Below are 25,583 nucleotides of genomic sequence, written 5' to 3' on the forward strand. Positions count from 1 at the left end.
CAAAGCATTAACAGATTGATTTAATGAACACATTTCACCACTAAGCCACACAATAAATAAATAAATAAATAAATAAATAAATAAACCCCACTAGTCATTTGCTGTCATTCAGGGGATATATTGCCACAGCTTACTAGATACAACTATTTTAATGTAACCATTTTGAAATCTTGTTTTGGTTAACATCTAATTCTGTTGACAGCTAATTTTGTATGTGTTTTAGCGTGTATGATTGTAGGCTATAGATAAACACGTTTGAAGTGCCATTGGTGTTTGTAATTGTTAGTTATATTATACACGTACACCATGTGTGTAACACTTCATTATATATTTATGAAGCTTTTAAAATTTACTACAGAACTCCCAGCCTAACCCAAAACACAATTTTTTTTATAAATAAACTCATCATGAATTAGAAGTAGCCACCGAACACTTACAGTATTAGAAGAACGTTTCATATGCATACAGACGTGTGAAGGTGAAAGTGTACGTTGTACATAAAGTGTGGAGGGAGTCTGACAACATAAATTCCATGTCAATGATCTCGATCACAGTCATAGTGGATCTGTGTGTCCTTGACGCCTGTTCCTTGTTCTTGTGTGAATTAGACACAGATGCTAAAAGCCAAGGACGCATTGCAAATCCTCAATCACCTAATGAAGCTTTATTGTAATATCTAATACGTTGTTTTCTATACCAAGATTTCAGTTTTATAATTAAAATACAATCTACAGTAGAGGTCAGCTGTCATACCTTTGCAGAATTTAAATAGGCTACAGTTGCATTGATAATTTCTTGGTAGTCACTGGGTGCAAAGAACGGTATATCATTTTAGCAATACAACAAACGTTCCATAAGGTTACAAATGGTTAAAACAAGTGAATAAATCTCATTCATAACCACAAGTATACAAAAGGCTAAAATATTTTCATAACTACAAATAAGAAATTAACTCTGGTCTTCTTACTCTCTCTGTATTGTCAGCATCACAGCTGCGGTCTGTTAAATTTCTATTTCAATGTGAGTTATATATGCTTTCGTTAATTAAAACCCTCCGTTTCCAAGTGCAAATTAACTCCTAATAAATTATGACAATTAACACGCATTTGCTTTTAAATTCCTATGTAAACAAAAGAAATACAGTGCACTCTGTTTATAAGAATCACATTCGTCCCGGATGATTTGATTCCTATAAGCGGTTAATTCTTAAAAGTGAACCAATATCATTGCTGTGGTGAAGTGCTGCAGAATCAGTATGTTAGTGTGGAAGGGTGGTGGGTAATTCACTGACACAGGAGACAGACAGGTGAATTTGGCAACACCGCACAGGTGCCCAGTTTTATTTTGGGTTGCTATTTTTTCTTCTCTCCTGCAGATGGCGCTGTGGGTCCGTGGTCTGATTTACCAATGATGGTAAACAGAACCACGGGCATACCAAGCAATGGTACACAATACCGATGCCCTTGCAGGTGCTTCGAAACAATACTTCAAAACAGAAGGCACAAAGAAATAAGGAAAATAAAACAATAACAAAACTATAAAGAAAAGGTGCTGCATGTGATCGCCGTCCTACACTGCCGGCTAACTAGCCTGCTCTTTTACAATGCTTCGGGGTCTGCCCAAGGGTTCCCCGCTCTCACCGTCTCTCTGTGAGACTCTTTCTTTTTTTTTCCCGGCTGATTCCCAGTCCTGGACCAGCGCTTCCGCACTCTCTGCACGTTTTAACAGGGCAGACCTGAGGAAACAGCAGAGCATTTTTTTATAGGGCTAGCAATCTCCCAAGACTCGCCTCTCAGCCATTCAGAGAGGGGGAAAGTCCACACACCCACTTTCCCACCTCCCCGTGTCACTGCCATGACTCACAGGCGGTTGTTGGACGACTGCCGCCCTCTTCCTGCAGCCCATGAACACGCCAGCAGAGTCAGCACAGATCTCTCCCTGCTACAGTTAGTTTGAGAGTAAGAGCTTTGTCACTGCAGTGCAATGGGTTGACCACTAGATGTCATGAGTTCGCACATGTATGCACGCCTCCGGAAAATCCATAGCTGTTTCCTTAACGAAGTAAGGGTAGTGGTCAATTGGTCAACTGCTTGTTAAAGTTGATGACACCTCGATAAAATGGGCTTAACCTATTTTGTCATGGGGGTATAGAGGAGTAAGGAAGTGGAAGCATGCATGCATTACTGAAGCAGAAGTAAGAGAAAGAACCCAAAACCAAAGAGCAAGTAAGATCTGTTTGTTCCAGTACGACACTGTGCAAATAAATAAGTAGTCACAGTATATGTGTAGTTCCGTGGAGGAGTATGAACTGTTTTGATTTGTATTTGTTTAGTTGTGTAAACGGCTTATCTGTCATGAAGTTAGACAGGGACAACACAAAGTATAATTTAATTAGTGCTACAACTGAGAGCTAGATTTATTTTATTTTATTTTATTTATTTCATTTTTTTGTGGTTGTTTCCCCACCGCACTGTAAGAAAAATAAAACCAACACCAGTTTTACACTGTAAATCAGACCTGCTTCCAACCCCCTCAGTGACGCATTCACACACAGGCAGTCTCTCACCTCTCAGTCACACAAGCACCAAAACACATAGAGAGCACTGCCAGATCTGAACAAGAATAACACAGTTTCCAAACACACAGTATTCACAGTTATTTACAGGGTACTTCCTGTTTCCCAGTCATTAATCAGGTCCATTCCCACATTGTCTTGCAAATCAGCTGAACCAGCGCTACATATGAACAATCTCTCATATGAACAGTAAACCATAAATGCAATCATTCTTTTAGCCAGTATTACTGAACAGATGAATCAACATTTGAATGTATTTCCTTTTCTTTATTAGCTCATGAACTTTCTGTTTGATGTGCTTTGTTGTGTTCAGTAATATACTGAATTATTAAAATGCATGGTTGCCTTCATCGTTAACTGGTCATAGAAGACACTGATTATTTCGACCAGTGGTGGCTAAAGAGGCAAATGAAGATTCAGTTAAAAAATAAACACTGACTAAATCATAGCTGTAAATAAGAAAATGCCACTTATGCTATTGAAGCAGCTAATCTGACCCACACTACGATATTTTCCATTTTTTTTTTTTTTTTTTTAAGTTTACAAACAAGAGGAGGCCATTCGGCCCATCTTGCTTGTTTGGTTGTTAGTAGCTTATTGATCCCAGAATCTCATCAAGCAGCTTCTTGAAGGATCCCAGGGTGTCAGCTTCAACAACATTACTGGGGAGTTGATTCCAGACCCTCACAATTCTCTGTGTAAAAAGTGCCTCCTATTTTCTGTTCTGAATGCCCCTTGTCTAATCTCTATTTGTGACCCCTGGTCCTTGTTTCTTTTTTCAGGTCGAAAAAGTCCTTGGGTCGACATTGTCAATACCTTTTAGAATTTTGAATGCTTGAATTAGGTTGCCGCGTAGTCTTCTTTGTTCAAGACTGAATAGATTCAATTATTTTAGCATGTCTGCATACGACATGCCTTTTAAACCCGGAATAATTCTGATCGCTCTTCTTTGCGCTCTTTCTAGAGCAGCAATATCCTTTTTGTAGCGAGGTGACCAGAACTGAACACAATATTCAAGATGAGGTCTTACTAATGCATTGTACAGTTTTAACATTACTTCCCTTGATTTAAATTCAACACTTTTCACAATGTATCTGAGCATCTTGTTGGCTTTTTTTATAGCTTCCCCACATTGTCTAGATGAAGACATTTCTGAGTCAACAAAAACTCCTAGGTCTTTTTCATAGATTCCTTCTCCAATTTCAGTATCTCCCATATGATATTTATAATGTACATTTTTATTTCCTGCTTGCAGTACCTTACACTTTTCTCTATTAAAAGTCATTTGCCATGTGTCTGCCCAGTTTTGAATCTTGTCTAGATCATTTTGAACGACCTTTGCTGCTGCAACAGTGTTTGCCACTCCTTCTATTTTTGTGTCGTCTGTGAATTTAACAAGTTTGCTTACTATACCAGAATCTAAATCATTAATGTAGATTAGGAATAGCAGAGGACCTAATACTGATCCATGTGGTACTCCACTGGTTACCATACTCCATTCTGAGGTTTCTCCTCTAATCAGTACTTTCTGTTTTCTACATGTTATCCACTCCCTAATCCAGCACATGTGTTTCCTTGAATCCCTACTGCATTCAGTTTGACTCTGGGACTCTGTCAAAAGCTTTCTGGAAATCTAAATAAACCATGTCATATGCTTTGCAATTATCAATGTTGCATCCTCAAAAAAATTAAGTAGGTTAGTTAGACACGATCTCCCTTTCCTAAAACCATGTTGACTGTCTCCCAGGATACTGTTACCATATAGGTAATTCTCCATTTTGGATCTTATTATAGTTTCCATAAGTTTGCATATAACAGAAGTCAGGCTTATTGGTCTGTAGTTACCTGGCTCAGTTTTGTTTCCCTTTTTGCGGATCGGTATTATGTTTGCATTTTCCAGTCTGTCGGTACAGCCCCTGTGTCAAGAGACTGTTGCATGATCTTGGTTAGTGGTTTGTAAATAACTTCTTTCATTTCTTTAAGTACTATTAGGAGGATCTCATCCGGCCCAGGGGATTTGTTTAACACTTCTGCCTCGGTTATGCTAAAGTTATTTAAAACTGGATAGGAACTGGATGACATGTGGGGCATGTTGTCCGTATCCTCCTTTGTAAAAACTTGTGAAAATTAATCATTTAATATATTTGCTATTTTTTTTTTCTTCATCTATGATTTTGCTATTTGATCTGCTATCTGGACTTTTGTCCGGCTTTTCACCATGTTCATATTTTAAAACACTAGACTCCAGATAACTTGTAAAATACAGAGTTGCTCAGAATTAACTTACTATGAGGGTGCAGGTTTCATTATTGAACGTGCATGGTGTGACATTCACAGTATAACCAGTTAACCCTTTACATTTGTTCTGTGTGCATATTATCTATACCTGGAAAACATTTAATATTTTAAACTGATCCTGGTACTTCAAATAGCACTGCTTACTTCAGTAAAATGGATGCCCATGCAAACCCATACATTGTACAGAGACAGTTGAGTATAAAATCCAGGCAATCCACCTCAAATAAGACAATGGGTAAACAATGCCCCTATCATTATTTTCTGTTATACACTACTTGTTCATTTTTGTTACTATCTTAAGTATTAAACTGAATATTCAGAAGAGTAAGTGTATTCAGTGGTCATGATAAAATTAATGACTAGAATAAAATGCTGATAAATAATTACCCTGGGTAAACTGCACGAAGCAGTGTACGAAAGTGCTTTATAATAAAATAACTCAAAAACCCATTCTTCTTCAAACAAGAACCTAAACGGCCTAATCCTAGTTTTGCTACCACATTAATTAGTGTGTGTTTGAATAACAGATTTCAACTTGTAAGGGTGTATATGGAAATTACTACAGTCTGCATGGTATTGTATTTTGCGTTTATACTAACAGTCCTTTACTAAAGTTGTGCTTAGTGCGTTTTCTTCCTATAATTCCAACCTGATAGATGTGTGTTTTATTGTGCTCTAGAACTTAGCAGTAGATCGAGGTGCAGGATGGACATCACTGTACATTGAAGTCCTCTGGTCATCCTCAAAGCAGCTTTAATAAAGCACAAGCAGCTGCTGGGCAGGATTTCCCACTCACTGTGTTTCAGAGAACACTTTTTGGAGATGAGAAACTTATTGGGTGTCTATACTGGTGCTTTTATTTGGCTTTAAAGAGAAAGCTAATAAAAGTTCCAATAAATGACTGCACACATCTCTCCACAAAGAACTAGCTGTGAACTTATCAAACTTTCTTTAATGTGGCTTCACAATCTAGTCAGTTTTTCTTTTAAAAGGATGTAATAGGGTTTTAAAAATTATTATTCTACCCTTGTTTGGCTGTATTATTTGGCCCTTTATACCGGCTCCCTAAAACAGCCTTATAGAAGTTAACAAAATCCAGTTTGGTATACAATTAAAATGTATTTTGCTCAAAGTAACATAACAAAAGATATCTCAACCTGTCACTAAAGTTTGGCACAACTTTCTGTTTCATGAACGGAAGGCAGTGGTAATTATGAGGCAAGCATAACTAATGTGGGACAAATAGCTTCAAATATTGCTGTCCATGAAGTTATTACTCAGATCTAACTAACCTTAAGGTTGTAAAATGGTTTAAATGCCTGTACGATACATGTGCATTTTAGAAACAGACATACACCTGCTTATCTGCATTTATCTAACCAAATTATGATAATAAAAGCCTTTCAAGAGCTTTAGCAGTTAATTATGCGCAGGGTTAATTTGCTCCAGATCATACCGGATCCTAGATCCAATATCTTTTCGTCTGACAGGAGAGAATTATACCGTTTGCAAATGATTAACTGTATGATAAAAAAAATAAAAAAAATAAATAGTTGCAAAGAATAACAATATATAAACATAAGTACAATAAAAATAATTATCCTGTTCCGTGAATTAAGCGACAAATGTAACAATATATTTTAAGAGTAAGAAAATGACTAGTTTTTTACAACTCAAATGGCAACATGCCAAAAAAAAAAAAAAACTAGCACTCTTAACAACAACAGTGTCATTACTCCTGTTCATCAGATGAGTCAGCCCACCACTGGTAATGTTCAAATCTGAAGTTTATGTTACAATATGGCTTGGCAAAGGTCGGCATGCCAACACCAACAAGGCACGAAACCTATAAGCATATGAGAACTTGAAGCATACATGAAAGCTACCGTAAATCAAGGTCAGTACATTAGGTCTAAAAAGAAAAATGCTGTCCCGCTTCCTAAATTATAAGATCCGGTACCTTTTTTGTTTACAGATGAATCCCTGATTATGTTTGTAAATCTGTTACTAGCCAGTGAGAGGGTTTACAGGGTTTTGGGGGAACCATTTATTCCAACAACCTGCTATATTCCCAGTCTCGCTCCAAGTAAGAGTTCCGCTAACTGTAAAATGCTTGCAAATTTCTTTAACCAAGTGTAGTTCCAGATATAATATATTGATTTATTTAATAATACAAGTTTACTATGTGTTTCTTTCAAAACTAGACATGTGAGACCTGTAGAGCAGACATTTTGAAGAGCTTTGAAACAGACTTTAAAGTTATAGGTGTAAAAAGTTGTCAGGATGTTAACAATGAAAAGAAAAAATTATAAGTACATTTATTTACAGTTTTATCAACACATGGGGATGTCTAACATTATATTTTTCAGAACCCCACTACTTACTCTTTAAGCAAGTGCATGCTTAAGTTAATAGGCATAATTGTATAATGTTTAGCTAAAGGATAATAGTGGGCTCATAGCAAATGATTTTATTTTAAAGAAACAATACATTAGGTCTGCTATTTTATTTGAATGTAAAATAAACTAAATCAACTTTAGAAATGTTTTGCGAGTGCCTTCATTAGTGTGTTTTAATACTTGCATACCTTGTTAGGCAGGCTTAGCAAACTTTTTCCCCATGAGCGTAAGCAAAAATGTATACTGGATCTGACGTCACCTAGGGAGGGATTGTGATGCAGAGTTGTATTTGAACAGTAACAGTTGCCAAAAGGTCTTTGAACTTTCAGAAAACTCGAGGTTTGATTGGCTCACTGACTCTCACACCCCTGTGTCTCCTCTTAATATCACTGAAGGAAAGAAGGATAGACAAACGCTCATTAAACTGGTGCAGCAACCAGACATCACAAAGTCCACATTTTGCATTGTAGTAAGATAAAGAACCCACCTTGTTGCACCACACAGTAACACATCCTTTGCAGTATTGTCAAAGCATTAGAGCACCAGTACATTTAAAGGTGGAGCTTCAGACAGTACCCTTGTATCACTGTGAAATTGAAATATTGATGTCTAATACATCTTTTGCCACTTCAGAAAGTCTTGCATCCCTATCCTTATTACAAGACAGGACTCCAGCTAATTCTGTGAGATCCTGCATCGTTGGACCTGAATGAGACAGAGTTCAATCTAGTACCATACTATGCTGAAGAAAGCTCTCAGATTGCATTCTTCAAGTAGTGTATTATGTACTTTCTAATGATACCCTAATGGCTGATATACTGCTGCTTTGCAGACATGGAAAGACACCGCTGGTGAATGACCAAGGAAGTGTAACAGATACTCAGTTCCGGGCTGTAGCCCTTTTACTCAAACGCTTTCTTATTATAACGTTAAAGCAAAATGAATAACCCTTAAGTGCTTTATAAACATGTCAAGTAAAACAGGTATGTTAAAAAGGAGCAGCCGGTGCTCTGGGAGAAGTACATATTAATTCTGTATAAATTGTTCTTTTTGTATAATGGGAGTGTTATTATAGAACTGGAGAGTACCAGAACAGTTTCTTTACGACACGCCAGATATTGAAATACATTGACAACGTGCCAAGAATACATAAGCTGAAGCAATAACAGAAACGTACGACTTCAAAATTAGGAACCAGCTTTGATTGTCTCCCTCTAGTGGAAAAATACTGGAGTTATTTACTCATTGTGCTGTAATGCGATCGTCCACCAGGGGCCGGGTTTTCAACACTATGTAATTTGGATAACGGTGATCCTGTATTTTGTGTCGTGATTACTTTGATCTGGATCGTTTTGATCCGGTTTTTCAGAAAATGTCACTGCTGGATTACATTTATCCGAATTACATTGTCTATCTAGTTTTAGATTACATTTTTACTCTGTTTTGTAAGCATTTTGTGAATATTTATGAAAGTCTGAAAACAATTTAATGTTTAATGTTGGAAAACATTTTAATGATAGATGGATCCAATTTCCAAACTGGGGGGTTTAATCTCAATTAGTTTGGATGGACATACCCATAGTGTATGTTATTTATATTTGATTAGTATTCTAATCATAATAAACTGGAACACGGAACATAATATAATTGTTACTTAACTAATACAGAAAAAAAACAGTATACGAATGATGAATTTATGTTGTACAGACACAGAACAAAAAACAAAACAACAATAACACTTCACAATTGTTGTCCATTCAGCCTAAGTCGGCATTTTCTTTTTTTTTTATTGCAGTGTATTTGTCATTATTACGATCCACTTTTACTTATAAAACAAAGTTAATTATAACTACAACTAGCGTGTATAGTGACACATATTGGTGAACCATGATTTAAAACATTTCAGTAGAATGCAGCATCTCTGCAGAGGCATCTGTGGTTTCTGTGATAATCAATTTATAATCAAACTATTGTAACTCCTCAGCAGGCACTGTGCTTTACAGAATTAAAAGTCCATCCTAATTGCCTGTTAGATTGTCACTGTTTAAATTGCTTTTGCTATATGTAGAGTACTGGTCAAAATTACAAGAATACACTGATATTGTTGTGAATCAATTAAAAACAAAAAGCTTTTTTTTTTTTTTTTTTTTTTTATGTTTCTAAAAGTTGACACTTGAACACCCAGTCGCTAGGAAACAGTCTGTCAGAACCATCTGAGGAGACGAAAGGGACCAAACAATACTAAGATTGCAATTCTTGAGTGGCCAGTTATCCGCATGGTATTTTATTTAACAAAAATGAACTCCCTTGCCTTTAAATGTTTTGTTTTTAAATGTACCAGTGCTGTTACATAAATGGCCTGCCGGGACAAATCAGGGTGCTTCCGTCATGCTCCCCTAACGCCTTGCAGGTGCCGACTGCAACGACCAACACAGCTGTCGAATGGCCCCCCCCCCCCCCCACCCCCCCCCCCCCCCCCCACCCCACCCACTGCTTTTTTTTTTTTTTTCTAAACAGAAGATCCAAAAAACAAAATTATAAAAAACAAAGAGATTCAGTGTAGAACACTACGATTTAAAACTATGGTTTTCTGTTAATGGAAAGCAAATACTTGAACTTCTAACATGCATATCAGATTTCAATTTCACATTATTATGATAATAAATAAAAATAACTATATACAATTTAATTTGTACTTATGGTTGTTCATTTTTGTTAACTAACATTTTGTGTTCAATGCAAAGCAAACCATTTTGTTTAATCTCACAAATCCTGACAAATTTAATTACTGTTTGACTGGGGCAGGACTGCAGGTGGTAGCTGCTAGCTTGTTGTCTTCAGACGGTTGATCAACAGTTTTCTGTCGTTTAGACAGATTAGGACGACCAAAACAAATAGCGAATTTTTTAATTATGTTTTCCTTTCCTCTACTGCCGTCAAGCCATACTTCATGTCTCTCACTCAATGTTATGTCACGTTGCACGTCCCTGTTTGGACTGTAAAGTGTAAAAGCTGTGTGCATTGTACAATCAGAAGAGTTCAAGGTTGAATCTCTCACGAATGACAGTAAATAGCCCACAAACAGAAATTTGAAATGCACGCTTTGGCAGACATCGGTCAGTTGTGAATGGCAGTTCATGTGTATACTAATTGAAAGCGGTACTGATTGAAGCATATTGAGGCCACCAAAAAAAAAAAAAATCTTTTCAGCAGTTATTTTTCTCCTGTAACGCAGTGGCTAAGCTACTGCATGGCAGAAATCTGGAGGGCACGTGACCAGGTGTAAACCCCCCCCCCCCCTACTCGTCACCACTGCCCCAAATATTGCTGTAACCGGGCGTGTGACCGGCCCGGGGGCCCTTTTCAAGCTACACACTCGTTGCAGCGCCGGTTGTTGTCTTCAGTGTCCTGACGGCAGAGCTTCCCAGTAGAAAGCTTGTTGGAGTCGTCTTAGTGTTTTAGTGACTCCAAAGTGTCCCGGGGTGCCGTGATTAGGGAGCCCAGTACCACCTCCTGCCATCTCGCCACCCCAGCAGATCAGCACCAGTTATGTGGGTTTCTGGGTCTCACCTCATACCACCACTTGCCATCTCAGCTCCGCTAAAGTACTCCGCTCTGATAGCCAGGCTGCTAAACTGCAATCACAGCCCTTTGGTGGCTGCAGACTGAAGGTCAATCTCATCCCAGGGCAACCGCTGGTACTCTTCCAGGCTGTGTTGCAGTGTCGCAACACTGGCTTCAGGTCAGGATCCTGTTCTATCTGCTGCCTCCACTCCTCCACGGTGACTATAGACAGTAGGTCTAGCTGTAGGTCACAGAAGTTGCCTGGTTCCCCCTCACTGGCTGGTTCAGCAGTACTATGAAGGCTAAAACCAACTGCCATTGATCTGCTGGGACAGTTCTGAATAGTGCTCATCTTCCACGGCTCAGTATGGCTGCCCTCGCCACCCACTCTTTGTTCCAGGATAGAGACTTTTCGCTGCATGAAGCAACACTTATCTGGGTGGAGCTTCAAGCTAGTCGCCTCTAGCCATTGCATCACCTCGTACAGCGAATAGAGTGCTTCCTCGAAGGTTAGTGCATGTACCAGCAGGTTGTTCAGGTACACTAGGCTGTGTTACAGCAGGATCCTGTTCAGTACTTTCACCTTCAGACGTTTGAATGTGGCAGGAGCATTGCAGAGACCAAAGGGCATAACTTTAAACTGCCACAGGCCTTGAACAGTGGAGAAGGCAGTCTTTGGCCGGGCTGTAGAGGCGAGCTGAGCTGTCAGTAGCCACTTTTCAGCTCCAGCGAGCTGAACCAAGACGAGCCAGCAACCAGCAACTAAAAGGTTAAACAGCGCACAAAAGCTGGCACACAGGCCACTTATATAGCCCCAGACTCTTCAGTGCTGGCCAATCAGGGTGCTTCCATCACGCCCATAGCATATGGGACATGGGTTAAATATTTTACGTAACGTGATTATACCGTGTAACAATTTATTATTTTTTTTTGGTTGTTCCTGGGTAGTAAGTGTTATTTCTTAACTGTTTATGCCTCAAAAGTATAGAAAATGGCTAGTATTCCCCACAAACTTTGCTTTTGTGACCAGGACAGGTAAATTTCAAAATATCACTATTTCCAATGAGAAAACAAGTGCTTTTGTGTCTTTTCGTTCACATAAAGTCAGAAAAAAACAACATATGAGTAAAGATTTAGAAGTGAGTAGTTTTTCGAGATTTACAATTATACTGTAAATTTACAGTATAATCGTAAATCTCGAAAAACTACTCATGTCCGTTTTCTCATTGGAAATAGTGATATTTTGAAATTTACCTGTCCTGGTCATAAAAGCAAAGTTTGTGGGGAATAATAGCCATTTTCTATACTTTTGAGGCATAAGCAATTAGGAAATAACACTTACTACCCAGGAACAAAAATTGTGTTACATAGTGATATCTATTAGATTAAATAAAACATAAAGATTAAACTCCCTAATTAAATTGTTGTATATACTCTAGTGTTCTTTTGTCATGATTTAGATTTTAGTACTTGATGCATGGTTGCCTAACAGCTGTCTCTGCAACAATAATTAGGGGTGTCACTTTCAAGAAAGGTGCAGTGTGTCTGTACAAAATTCTGGTTTTGTCACAAAAGAGACACTAATACCACTACCAGTCCATGACCTTAAATGTAATAATCACTTTTGTGCATTTAGACAATCCTCATGAGGCCATTGTGCTGGCTGTCACTTCCATCTGCTAGTTTACTGTTCACATGGACACTCGAGACACTTTTGGCGTCTGTTGCTGCAGTCAGCTTTGTGTGCCATTTTTTAGTTTTAAGGACTAACTGCCCTGTTTTCACACCACCTGGTCTACCTTCTTTTCAAAATGTGGGAAGAGGATTATGACACAGAACTGTAAGCATTTATTTGACTTTTGTAGCTGATTGAGCAGTAATTAAAGAAAATGGCAAAATTTACATGGCAGTGCAATATATTTTTCAAAATTAATGTATTGTTTTTGCAGAGGGGGTTTCAAGTTTCATTCGTATTATTTTGAACTTGTTATTGGTCTCTCCTGCTAAATTGCAAACACTGGAAGTCATGTTACTTAAGGCATTCAGTTGACAGTTGCTTCATACTGCTTTGTAATATGCATAATACAAATACTGTAACTGAAGAAGAACTGAAGTAGAACCATATTCATTTATACCAAAATTGTTGGAAGATCTTCTGTAGAATAACTTTTTTGTACTCAGAGGTACAGTATTTAGAATCTGGTTTGCATTAATTCAAATCCGAAGACAGGATGACCAGGCAAATTGTACTGTTCCAATCTATAACTCGTTGCTAAGCAGATTGAGAGCTTGATACAAAGAAAAAGATTATCTGTGTTCAAGTTTAATTTTAGTTTAAATGTAGTTTCTTTACTATACAATTTGCTTGTTAAATACTCTATTGAATATTACATTGAGTGCTGTGTTTATTTCACTCAAGATGGCTGTAGATTTCAATAATAATCACTGTACTGTTATAAAAGTTTATCATAGTAACAGCATGGTGAGGTTCAGATAAGCACTGTAAGAGAGATAAACGGTAAAGCATATTAAAAGACATGGCAAGCCGTGGTTTACTAACTGTAGGAAAAGCACAGGAAAACTGCCACATTACCGTGTAAAACTACTGTGGTAAACTTTCAGAAGGATAATCCATGAATGTTCATGAGGTATCCACTGTGTGTTTGTTTCCCTGACAGCCATGGTGTTGGTAGAAAAAGAGACTACTCTCCAGTGTCTTGGAGTGAATATTTTGAGATGATGGATGACGTGGTTGTGGGATCAGGAGAACACAAAGATATATCCTTTTTAAAAGTCTTACTGTACCATGGGTTTACCCAACATTTCTTAATCAGACCGGTCAACAGCAACACTGCATATAATTAAGCTTGTATTTGTTGGTCCATGTTCAAATTTTATGTAATCCTGGAACTATTGACATTGAAAAATGTCTGAACTCCATGTATTTACCACACAGAACCCATTAGACCTCAATTTAATATCTGTTTTCTGTTTCCGGGGTGTTTTTAGGTGTATTATAGCCCAGCAGTACTTTTATTGCAAATGCAATGAAAGATGGAAAACCTATGTGTAACATGCAAACACATTCACCCTGTGATTTAATATACATTCAGAGAGATTGATAGTAAAGGAATAAATGTAACTAATGGAGGCTCCAAGTTTGCCTGGAGCTGTGGGTGTTAGGTCGACACCGCCCCTTCCTGAAGTAAAATAAATATTATATGTGTATTTATTTTCACAATCACTTGCAGTTGTCCATGAGCTTCTTCAGTGTAACCCTTTAACTCCTCACACGTCTATCGAGTTTATAAAAGTGGGTTGGAAGGTCCTGTACTGGTGCTTCTGCATGGCGGGGGACATTCAGCACTCTCTTGGGCAGTTTTCACAGTATGGCCTCTTTAAATCTTGTTAAGATTGTTTTGCATGTTAACTGAAGAAAAGCTAATGTAGAGATCTAATTAGCTCTGCAGCTTTAGAGACCCAACAGCCTGATTTTAGAAAGACATAATTCCTGTCCAGTAAGAAGGGAAGGGCTACTGCTCTCAGGGGTTTCAAATAGATCCCAGTGAAAGGACAAAGGAAGGGGTTTAAAGGGGACTGGGTTGAATTAAAAAGACTAAACCCAGGAATCAGCTGTAAATACACTATATCTAGTTTGTTTAGTCCTGAATTAGTTGTGAAAGGAAGTTTGTAGTTTTTTTGTGAGAAATTTCTTATTGAACTAACCATGTCTCCTCAGGCTGCTATGACGAGCCGTGTTACCTGCAGAGTTTTAGCAATGGATCTTAGAGGTCATGGTAAGATAATATTAGTATTCTTTTAATTAATTTTCTTCAATATCTAATACAACATAATTAGTTTTTTTTTTAAGTTTTATGACCAGGGTAGACAAAGCATCCCTTATCAAAGTTTCCTATAGTAAAAGCACAGCAAAGTGTATTAAAGCAAGATAAAAGCATAGGTAAGCATTGTAAAGCACAGATCAGTATGGTCAAGCATATTAAAACTTTTACATTTTAGTAAATGCATACTATAACCATGGGAAAAGCATGGCAAAGTTACCATGTAAACTTGTATATGGGATGTCAAGCATCTTTTCATTTTTTTGTGTCTTTAAAAACATGCAGGTCAAGGTACTACTGTACCTAAAAAGCACTTTGTTCTGCTTTACACGAAAGTCTGAAAAGAGCATGTGCTAATGTCTACAAAACATAGTCCAGACACCCTAAAGCACCCACAAAAAATCCTGAGCAAAATGTATGTCCTTCAGATTAACTCAGTTTAAACCAGTTGTAAGTTGACATTTATATTGTTCTGTTAATATTGTATTCCAAAGTCTTTTTCATAGAACAAATTCTGCTGCTAACATGCATGTCCTCCTCCTCAATAACCTCCACAGGTGACACTCAGGTTCGAAACACAGATGACCTCTCAGCACAGACAATGTCCAAGTAAGTGTGGGGAGCTGTCAATGTACCTAAATCAACTTTGTTCACTTCTGTAAACTAAACACCCATGAAACTGAACATATCTTGTGACAGACTGTAATGCAGTCCTTTTCTCTGACCAGGCAACTAGGAGTGCAATAATACCATCACCATGTACACACCATGAGGAGTATCACATAGCTTATAGCAAAAGAAAACGTAACCATGACAACATTGCACGGCGTTTATTTATCTTTCAAGAGGGCTAATACCAGAATGTGTAATTCGTTTGACTACTATATCTAAATATATTTGCTTCCCCATAAATTGGGTCAGTACCCAGAAGTGAGATGTTGCTGTCTTTAAATAAATATTTCTACCATATTTTTCAAACAGTGGCATCACAGGGGTACATGTGAGGCGTGCTCCTCTGCTTCATTTTTGTTTGAATGCTAGGTTGCTTTTTCCTGTTGTTCGGGTGTATTGATAAATTGTCTAAGAGCGTTGAATTAACGAGATTTCAGTTAATGATCCCACAGAAATAGTATTCCATTGATACTACTGCTTTGATATACGCACATACTGAAAATCTCATGCAGGTTGCAGGATATCAATGACATGATGAGGGAATGCATTCTATTCAAAGACAGGCAAACCAAGAACTCACAATATTTTCTAAGCTTGGTGTCTTCCTCTCTAGGGATGTGGCTAGTGTGGTGAGAGCTATTTATGGAGAGATCCCTCCATCTTTGCTCCTGGTGGGACACAATATGGGCGGAGCAGTTGCAATTCACACGGCAACTGCCAATCTGATACCTTCAGTGGTCGGCCTGGTCGTCATTGACGTTGTAGAAGGTGATGAGATCATTGCCCTTTTATTAGACTCTGCTAATGAGGCTCTGCTTCTGTGATAAAGTCACCAAGCGGCAGTATCGGGCATCTTTGTTCAGTTATATTCTGCGGCTCTGCAGTCTTAGAACACAGGGAGATGTCAATCGTGTGTAAATACACAATGTCATCTCTACTAGCATTTATAGTTGCTTTGCCTTCAGCAACGTTTTTTTAATATATTGTGTCAGAGTGAAGATTTACTCTTACTGTTTATATTATATGTTAATAGCAATAGAAGGTCCACCCCCATATTAAAAGGAATTCAGCAGTGCATAGTACAACAGATATAGAAAGAGTAGACCATCTTCCATGGATTGTTTTGGCAAACATTAGAATATATTTATTGTAGTATTTAAGAGAATGCTGTATGAGGATACTATAGTTACTACAGCTTTTTACTGACAACTGTATTGTGTCTGATCACAATCCTTTTTTGTGAGAAATCTAGTAATTAAATAATGAATGAATGAATAAATGAACAAATTAATTGATTAATTAATTAATTAATCAACAATTAATGTTGCAAAACTAGAATGTTAAAAGCAACTCTGGAGCTTATTTTTTATTTTCCAACTCACAACTGCCAGCTTATTGATTTTCTTTTTTACATGTTTCACATAACACGTTACGCATTTATTTTTTAAAAAGTTGATGCCTCTACCAACGTTAATATTTGCTTATCGATGATAACCATGGGTCATGAAACCCCACAACCCTTGTGCCTGATACATTTTATAGAGTATATTTATAGCATTGTAACAAAGCGAGGTGTCATTATTTTTGATGTATTGCTTTATTTTTTTTTTAATTATTTCCAGGCAGTGCCACAGAAGTACTACACAGCATGCAGAATTTTCTCAGAGGGAGGCCGAAGACATTTAAATCTATAGACCATGCCATAGAGTGGAGGTGTGTTGGGTGGACATCAACATTGACATTAATCCTATTGCCAGGATAACAATAACCTCTGAAGTTATTGTGTTTTTCTTTTACTACACAGTGTAAAAAGTGGCCAGATCAGGAACTTGGAGTCTGCAAAAGTATCGATGGTTGGAGTCAAGTAAGAAGGTATTACTTTTTTAAATGATATATATATATATATATATATATATATATATATATATATATATATATATATAGTCATGAACCAGATGTTCAATATTTGTATGTGGTAGCCAACTGGAGGTGTGAGGGACACTCAACAGAAGATGTAGTTGAAATCAGGCAGTTTTATTAAATCTTCCATTTCTTTATTTCTTTCTGGGTTTTATGGGTGCCCACACTCACTGCCACCATATGTGAACTGGAGCTTCCTCTCTGTGGTTTGCTGCCCCTTTAAAAGTAGACCCAGGAAACAGGAATGGAGTTTTAAGTGCTGAGGCACTACTTTCAATAAATAAAATAAACAAAAAAAATGAAAACAAAATCCTAGCTCCAGCTTGAAGCGCTGACTACACACATCAGGAACCTGTCTAACAAACCGGACAGCTAAGCTGTTTATCGGCTGAAAACACACAGTGTTATAAAAACAAACAGCAACAAGAACACACAGCACCTTTTTATGTTGATACAACACACAGTCGGGCTCTCCACACAGCAGCCCCTACTAAACTTGCTGCTGACTTTTTAAACCCTGCACCTGGCTTCAATTTACAATACCTGCCATGTGCAGGTGACAATTTAACGATTAACAAATTAAACATTTGTACGTGTTTTTGTCAGGGAGGATTTTAACTCCCTCCCTGCTCCGTTACTATATATATATATATATATATATATATATATATATATATATATATATATATATATATATATATATATATATATATATTGTTTTTTTTCTGATTTCCCATCAACATTCACTTTTGTCCTTTTGTTTTGTGTAAACTTTTCACCATTGTTTTTTTTTTTTTCAAAACAGGACACGCAAAGAAATTTGTTTTGAAAATTAGTAGCACACTCAAAATTATCAAAACCATGTACAAAGTGTATTTACAGAAGCTGAAGTACTGGTACCTAATCTTATTTATTTCAAAACACTTTTAAGTAAGACTAAGATTCGAACAGATGTTTTTAAAATCTGGTTTCCGTCATTGCATTTTAAAAGATTAATTGATATAATTAATTGAATTAATACAATGGAATTATGTTAAATTAATAAAATAAAAGCAATACCATGTATTTAATATTCGCTGCACTGCAGGTGTGGAAGTGTGGATTTGGCTCAGTCGGAACAGCTTCACCCTATCTATGATGTCATAGCCGAGAGACACGAGGAGTTCTATGACCTCAACTATGTCACTGATAAAACTGATAATCCAAGGACAGAGGTGAAGATAACAGCCATAAAGGGAGTATTTGTCTTTTCAGTTGTATTAGGGTTAATTGTGGCTTTACAGTATAAGCAGTGCTTTATTAAAAGTTCTTATATCTGCTGTGTGTAGCAGGGCAGAAGCTAGGTGTGAACCAGTGACCCCACTTACCACAAGCAATTGTCATAACCACTATGCAAAAAACTGGGCTCTTCTGCATATGTGGTTAAACAGCTTTTAAGTTCATCTCATCTCATCGACAGGACAGAATCCATAACAGCAGTACACAACACTGCCCACTACATGTGCATGTATAACATTCAGTTTAATCATGGCAGAATCTCACAAAAAATCACTTAATGAAATTAGAAAATGCTAATGTGTGCAACCTATGAAACACAGCAGATTAAATGTGTATATTTTAAAATCACTTCAGAGACACATATGATCCTGCCATGGTCTGGCCCACTGAATTGGTTCTAGGCAGCAAGACCGTATAATCTTGTGTTTGATAGTCTGATATCAAACAGACGTATGTATTTTTCCAACCGTTTTCTATCTTTTTAATACTAGATGGCACTATCAACGTTGCACTGTAAAGTACAGATAGCATGGGGAATGTAATCAAAGTTGGCCATGCCTGAATGATATATTTTAGTATTTCTCAATAGTTGAATTTATGCAGCTCTAAAAATCCTCAAAGTCGCTTGTCTTATGATTAGATTAACATGTCAGCCAGTCTGAGTAGTAAGATGCATCACTCCAGTCTTTTAATGCACATATTTTGGTTATTTCACGTGAAGCTGCTTGAGAAATTAGAAATTCTTGATTTTGTGTTTTATTAGTCAAAGACGTTGAGTAATTACAGCTGGAGAATCGACCTCTCCAGGGCAGGAAAGCATTGGGATGGATGGTTCCGGGGCATCTCAAACCTTTTCCTCAGCTGCAACGTGCCAAAGTTATTACTCTTGGCGGGTATGTACTAAAGATATCTATGTGATCTATATCCAATACTTTTCCACACTTAGTTTTGAATTACTGGGTCCTATTCATTAAGCTTTAACTCTTGGGTTACTGTATTGTATAGCTGTTGCTTTTTTTCAAAGTTGTATTAAATATAGTTTTTTGTTGTTGTTTTATTTATAATAATTACCAATATTTTAAAAATCACATTCTTTAAATAACTACAAATATAAGTTTAAGTTTTGTGGAGAGGCCCCATAAAGTGATGGATGACTGTAAACATATGTTTGCACTACAATACAGAAATACTATTTTCTTTTATAAATATGGATATTACTACAGTACTGGTACTGCATATTGAAATATGACCATTTACTAAGGATTGTATCAAATAAATAAAGTATATCTTACTGGTGTACAAATTGTCTTTCAGAGGGTAGTGGCTTGTTTACAGATCTCTCTCACTGTATGTGGAGACTGGCAGTCTGATTCTGGAAGGAGAATATGAATGTGGCAGTCTGGCTTTGAACATGTTATTTAAATGTTTAATATGACTATTCTGTGACTTGCAGGTATAGACAGACTGGACAGAGATCTCACGATTGGCCAAATGCAGGGTTAGTTGAAAACATTTTTTACGCATTATACAGCTTGAGCTATCAAAAGCTAAACCTAATTAACAATCAAGTTCCTGCAATATTATACATCAACAGAGGGAGAAAAGCAATAACCCTATTGAACAGGAAAACATTTTACTAGCCTAGCATTCGCATCTGGTTTTATCATTGAAATGCATTGGATTCTGTGTGGCTGGGCCCCCCTTTGTTTGTTGTTCCACATGACTGTCAACAATCATATGGGTTTCTTCAGTAGCTAGTCTGGCTATGATAAAATTAATCACAAGAGCCAAGGGCAGAGCAGGACTGCTCCAGTCAAAATAGACTGGAGCTGACAACTTGTGTGTTATGTGGAAAGTGGGGTTCACATCCTTAAATGCTCAGTCAATCTCAATTCAGCAAGGATATCAAATTTGTTTAAAATCTGTACAGGTAACTGCAAAAGGATTGATATAAAAAAGATAACTGCATACTTCTAAAACAGAGCTACAGAAAATATTACAAATAGAGGTATTGTTATGAATAGCAGCTTCTGACTGTGTGTTTATTTATATTTTCATCAGTGTGTCTGTGGTGGTCGTTATGTGTGTGTGTGTGTGTGTGTGTGTGTGTGTGTGTACTTCAGATGTGCCTCAGTTTCACACAAAAGGTTTAAATGGTCTTGAAATTAAACATAGACACACAACATTGCTTCAATCATTGCTGTTCTAAATGCTAATTTAGTGCAGAAATTTGTTTTTTATTTTCAGTTATGTTTTGCTAAGCCATTTTGATAGTACAAAAGCATAAAAGTACCAAGTTTGCCAAGATTCTCAAGCAACTCATTTGATGTCTGTTACAGGAAAGTTCATGATGCAGGTACTTGCCCACTGTGGACATGCAGTACATGAGGACATCCCAGATAAAGTAAGAGCTTGGGTGGAGAACACAGCAAACACAATCAGGAAGATTAGTGTTTTCATACAGAGCTTCTATGGGCTTGATTTTCAAAAGTCACGAAATGGGATGCTCCTGAGTGGCGTATCCACTCCACATGGATGTATCCTGTAGCCTGGGGATTGCAGGTTCAAGTCCAGGCTATATCATAGCCAACCATGACAAGGAGTCCCTAGGGGGCAGCATACAATTGGCTGAATGCTGCCCAGGTTGGGAGGGCTTAGGTCAGCAGGGGAATCCACTGTGAGCTCAGGATACAAATAATAATTAGGCATACCAAATTGGAGAAAACTGGGGTAAAAAATTGGAGACAACAAAATTTATATATTTTTTTAGACGTGCCGGATTACAATTGGATTTAGTTTACTGCAGCAAAATATGGTGAAAGCAAAGTGTAGTAAAGTAAAAGCACAGTAAAGAATAAGCAAGCATGAAGAATCACTGAGAACTGTGGTAAAGCAGCATTAAAAAAAAAACAGTAAATACAGTATATAGCATAAGCATGGGAAAAGCAAGGCAAACTGCAAAAATACAGTGCAAATATATTACGATGATCTACAGTACAGAAGATGAAACAATTGTATGCTTTTGAATATGTCTCTTACATTAAACTCCTTCTAAAACCTGTCATAATGTTTTGAAAATAAAATCCATTGAGCTACATTATATTGTACGGTACATGTTGTAGAACTGTCCTTTCCAGAATAAAAAGCAAAAACATTTTATAATATGTGGAAATGCATGCATCTAGTAATAGTGGCTTCATGTATATACAAATAATAATACATAACTTTGTTAATACTTTGTCTTAGGAGACTGAAGGATGGGTGTTTTGTCCTCTTTTAGGTGGCCGAGGCCCTAGCAAGCTTCATGATCCGACAAAAGTTTGCTGAAGCTAAGAGTGACAATAAGAGGTAGGCATTCATTTCAATTAGATTTTTTTTTAAAAAAGTCACTTAATGAACTCCCCAGTGCTGACACTAGATGAAAGAGAGGCATATAAATTGGCTCCCATCAACATGCATGTTGACTTATTCAATCATCCATAACTATAAAACTACCAGGGGATTAAAAAAGACATTTCTCATTGATGTTTTAAATGTAAGTATTTCTAAATGTAGCACTCTTATAAAAATTACCTGTAGCAAAAGCACAGCATAGTGTTATAAAGCATAGTAAAAGCATGATAAAGCAAAGGTAAGCATTGTAAAGCACACAGAGTTATGTTGAAGCACATTAAAATACATTGTAAACCAGAGTAAACTATGATAAATGCATTGTATAACCACAGTAAAAGCATGGTAAAAGTGCAAAGAATACTGTAATACTTTTATAAGGGCGTGTTTTTAACGTCTACGTCTAACCTCTTTCTCAATAAGAAGGCTTGTCCGGTTCCTAGTAGGTGGTTGGGATTAAAGGATTCAAGTGTTTATGCCTTTAAACATGAATTGGTAGCCTATTTCATATCCTATCCTAGTCTAAGTCCACTTAATTTCCAACTGCGTCCTCTGGTCCTGGTCTCTTTCTGTGCTTAAAGTAATGGTTTGGGTCAACTCCTATTAATATTGTAAAGACTTCGATCATGTCTTCCTAATTTTTCTTTTTCCAGGCTAAATAGTTTTTTCAGCCTTTATTGGTAACTCAGTCCTTTAAATCCTGGGATTAATCTGGACGGTTGCTCTTTTCTGGACTCTCTCCAGGGCAGCAATGCCCCCTTGTTGTGATGACACAGTAGTTCCGTCTCACCAGTCCATTATAGAACCTCATCATATCCTCCCTGGGTTTGTACTCTACACTTTTGGCTATAGCCAAGCATTCTGTTTTCCCTTCTGATTGCTTCCCACAGTGATGAATCTATTACAACACTGAGGTATTTATCTTGGTGTACGTGTTCTAGTTTAACCCCCCACCCCATCTGGTATTTGCATTTTACATTTTTGTGACCGGTGTGTAACACTTTACATTTGCTGACTGTCTTGAGTACAATGTCTTCAAGAAATTGAGAGACTTATTTTAGAATTACTACTGGTTTATTCTGCCTAACTGAATTATTGGTCAGTCATCCATAATTACAAAATAAACTGAAACAAATTCAGAACAAGTTATAACATGCTAAGGATAAAATGCAGGGTAGAGGTCATGATTGCTTCTCTAACTGATCCCTCATGGCTTATTTAAACCTCAGGTAATCTCACCTGGATGGTGGGCCTGTCCAATCCCCCACCTTCCCAATTTCCATTTACTGTAGAAGTTACCTTTAGCAGGAGGGTATCTTTGTCTCTTCTTGCCATTCTCTTTCAGAGAAGAGGGTAAGGGCTGTCAGATTGGACCAGTAGCCACATTAAACATCACTATTACCACCTATACTCTAAAAGAAGTGAACATGGGTCAGAAATGTAATCATATACTTCCTTTTCTTATGCACTGGCTAAAAAAAGCATTTCCTATTCCATTCATCAGCAATCCATCACATCCTTTTCACAAAACATCAAGTAATGCTTTATTTGGAGACTGGTTAAAAGCCTATTTTGTAATTAAAGGTTTTGTCCAGTGTTTGTTTGCACTCTTTACAGTAACATACTAAAATGTGAATGGTAAAAGTGAAACACTATTTTGATTTCGTTTTGATATTATTCATATTGCTTTCCACAGTTCCTCCTATCCATTCATGAGGTGAAAAGCAGGTTAGTATTAATTTTGAAATTTCTACAATGTACAGTTATATGCAATATCACAGTTATATGCAAATTATAGTAGAGAAATGCTAACTACAGTACGGCAATGAATGTACACTATCTGACATGCTTACTGTTGCTATCTGTGTAATTACACAGACAATATACTATACTATACTACTATTGATATGCATATATCAGTTGCTTTATTAATGTGTATCTGTAATAAAAAGAAATAAAACAAATTTTGTGAAAAATAAAACAAAAAATTATAAAAAATAAAAATAACTTCATGGGGTCTTAATGTCAGTATCCATGGCAGTGAATATATCTAGCACACACGTACCCCTATATAACCTGTGCCCATGGCATGTGCCCATGGCATTCATTTTGTCTTGGATAGACTGAATAGGAATAAAAAAATACAATGTGGTCAGGGGGTTATCCCAAATCTAAAAAACCAAAGCCACATTGTTTTCGGTTTTGGTTGCCATTTTAACAACACCCTGTCTCGACTTGCGCTGCACACATTTAAGTTTTTAATTAGCAGATCTAAGCTCTTTCACGTGCGAGTCTTGAAAAAGTGATGTCTTGAAAGAAGCTAATGAGTAAGTATTCAGAATGATTGCAAACAAAAAACTTACATTTATTCACTTTTAATTTCCTTACAAAGTATTATAAAATCACTGGCCAAGTGGAATAGCTGCATATTCACATCACAGTTAATCCGATGCGACGTTATTTTTTTTGCCAGAAACACTTTCTGCATTCATAATCTTGTCAGATATATAATCACTCGCTGAATGTATTTAAGATTATCAGTGAAATACAAACAGCTTTTGGATCAGCCGCCCAAATGAAAGTGTTATTGCACGAAAAGGAGCAGAATTCTAAAGCTATATTAAATACTATCTTAAAATAGCATAAGCTTTTAAGACCCTCTAAATCATATTTTATGTAGATTAGGACTGGAAACCTTTCCATTAACTTTTTTTTTTTTTTTTTTTATTATTTTTATCCAATATTCAAAAAGTCGCTGGAAGAAAACAGGATATCCCCTCCAGATCTAAAGAACATCAAACCAGACGACGCCATTTTCACCATTTTGATTGTTCATCATGTAAAATGAAATTATTTGTCAAGATTATCAAGTTTATCCTCAGTGTTGAAGAATAACTTGTAAGAGCTTGCTTGTCTGTGAAATATTAACACAATTATGACTTTTAGATCCGAGATCTAGCTATTTACCTGCCTAACTTAGAAACGCTATTTATATCTGTCATAATCATAATGGTATGGTGTTCAACAAAGGTAATCTGTGCTTAATGTGAAGCATGTATTGTCCTATTTTTAACATATTCCAGTTACATTAAAACCAGTTTGTTCTGTGGCAGAGAATATTCACTGCTCTGTCAACTGTGGCACGAGTGCTAAGAAGAGCAATCCATAATTATAGACAACCTTCTGAAGAGATCATTACAAATACTACCCCTTTCTGATTTCAGTAAAACATGACAATCGAAGCAGATCTCTGTACTGGCAGAGTGCTTGATTGCTGCAGGACTATTGCAGTTCTTTGGATCTGCAAAATTGCTACCAAATTGTTTAAGTCTACAACCTTTAGTGATAGGACTCCAGAGCAGGGGTTCTTGGCTTCACTGGCCTGTGGCCCTCATTACTTTTGTCTACTTGACTGAGGACCACCCAAGTAATCCATAGAAGCGAGACATTTTGTTCTAGTCACAATCAACCCTGTATAACTGTTCATTGTAGGGTGTTAGGCATTGGAAATTATTATAAATGCACGTCAAGGCACTAATTGTTGGACTGAAGATAACCCCAGGTATCTACAGTAACAACATTGTTGTAAAAAAATATTTCTGACATTAGAAAATAAGGACAATACTAGTGTGTGCTCTGCTAAAG

At 36.9% G+C, this 25,583-nt stretch overlaps 1 pseudogene; it reads left to right on the forward strand.

Moving 5' to 3' along the window:
* The first annotated feature begins 12,647 nt into the window (after window positions 1–12,647).
* LOC121322804 lies at window positions 12,648–25,579 on the forward strand (annotated as a pseudogene).
* The last annotated feature ends 4 nt before the right edge of the window (window positions 25,580–25,583 follow it).

The sequence above is a fragment of the Polyodon spathula genome, chromosome 1, assembly GCF_017654505.1.
Source record: "Polyodon spathula isolate WHYD16114869_AA chromosome 1, ASM1765450v1, whole genome shotgun sequence".
Lineage (NCBI taxonomy): Eukaryota > Metazoa > Chordata > Actinopteri > Acipenseriformes > Polyodontidae > Polyodon > Polyodon spathula.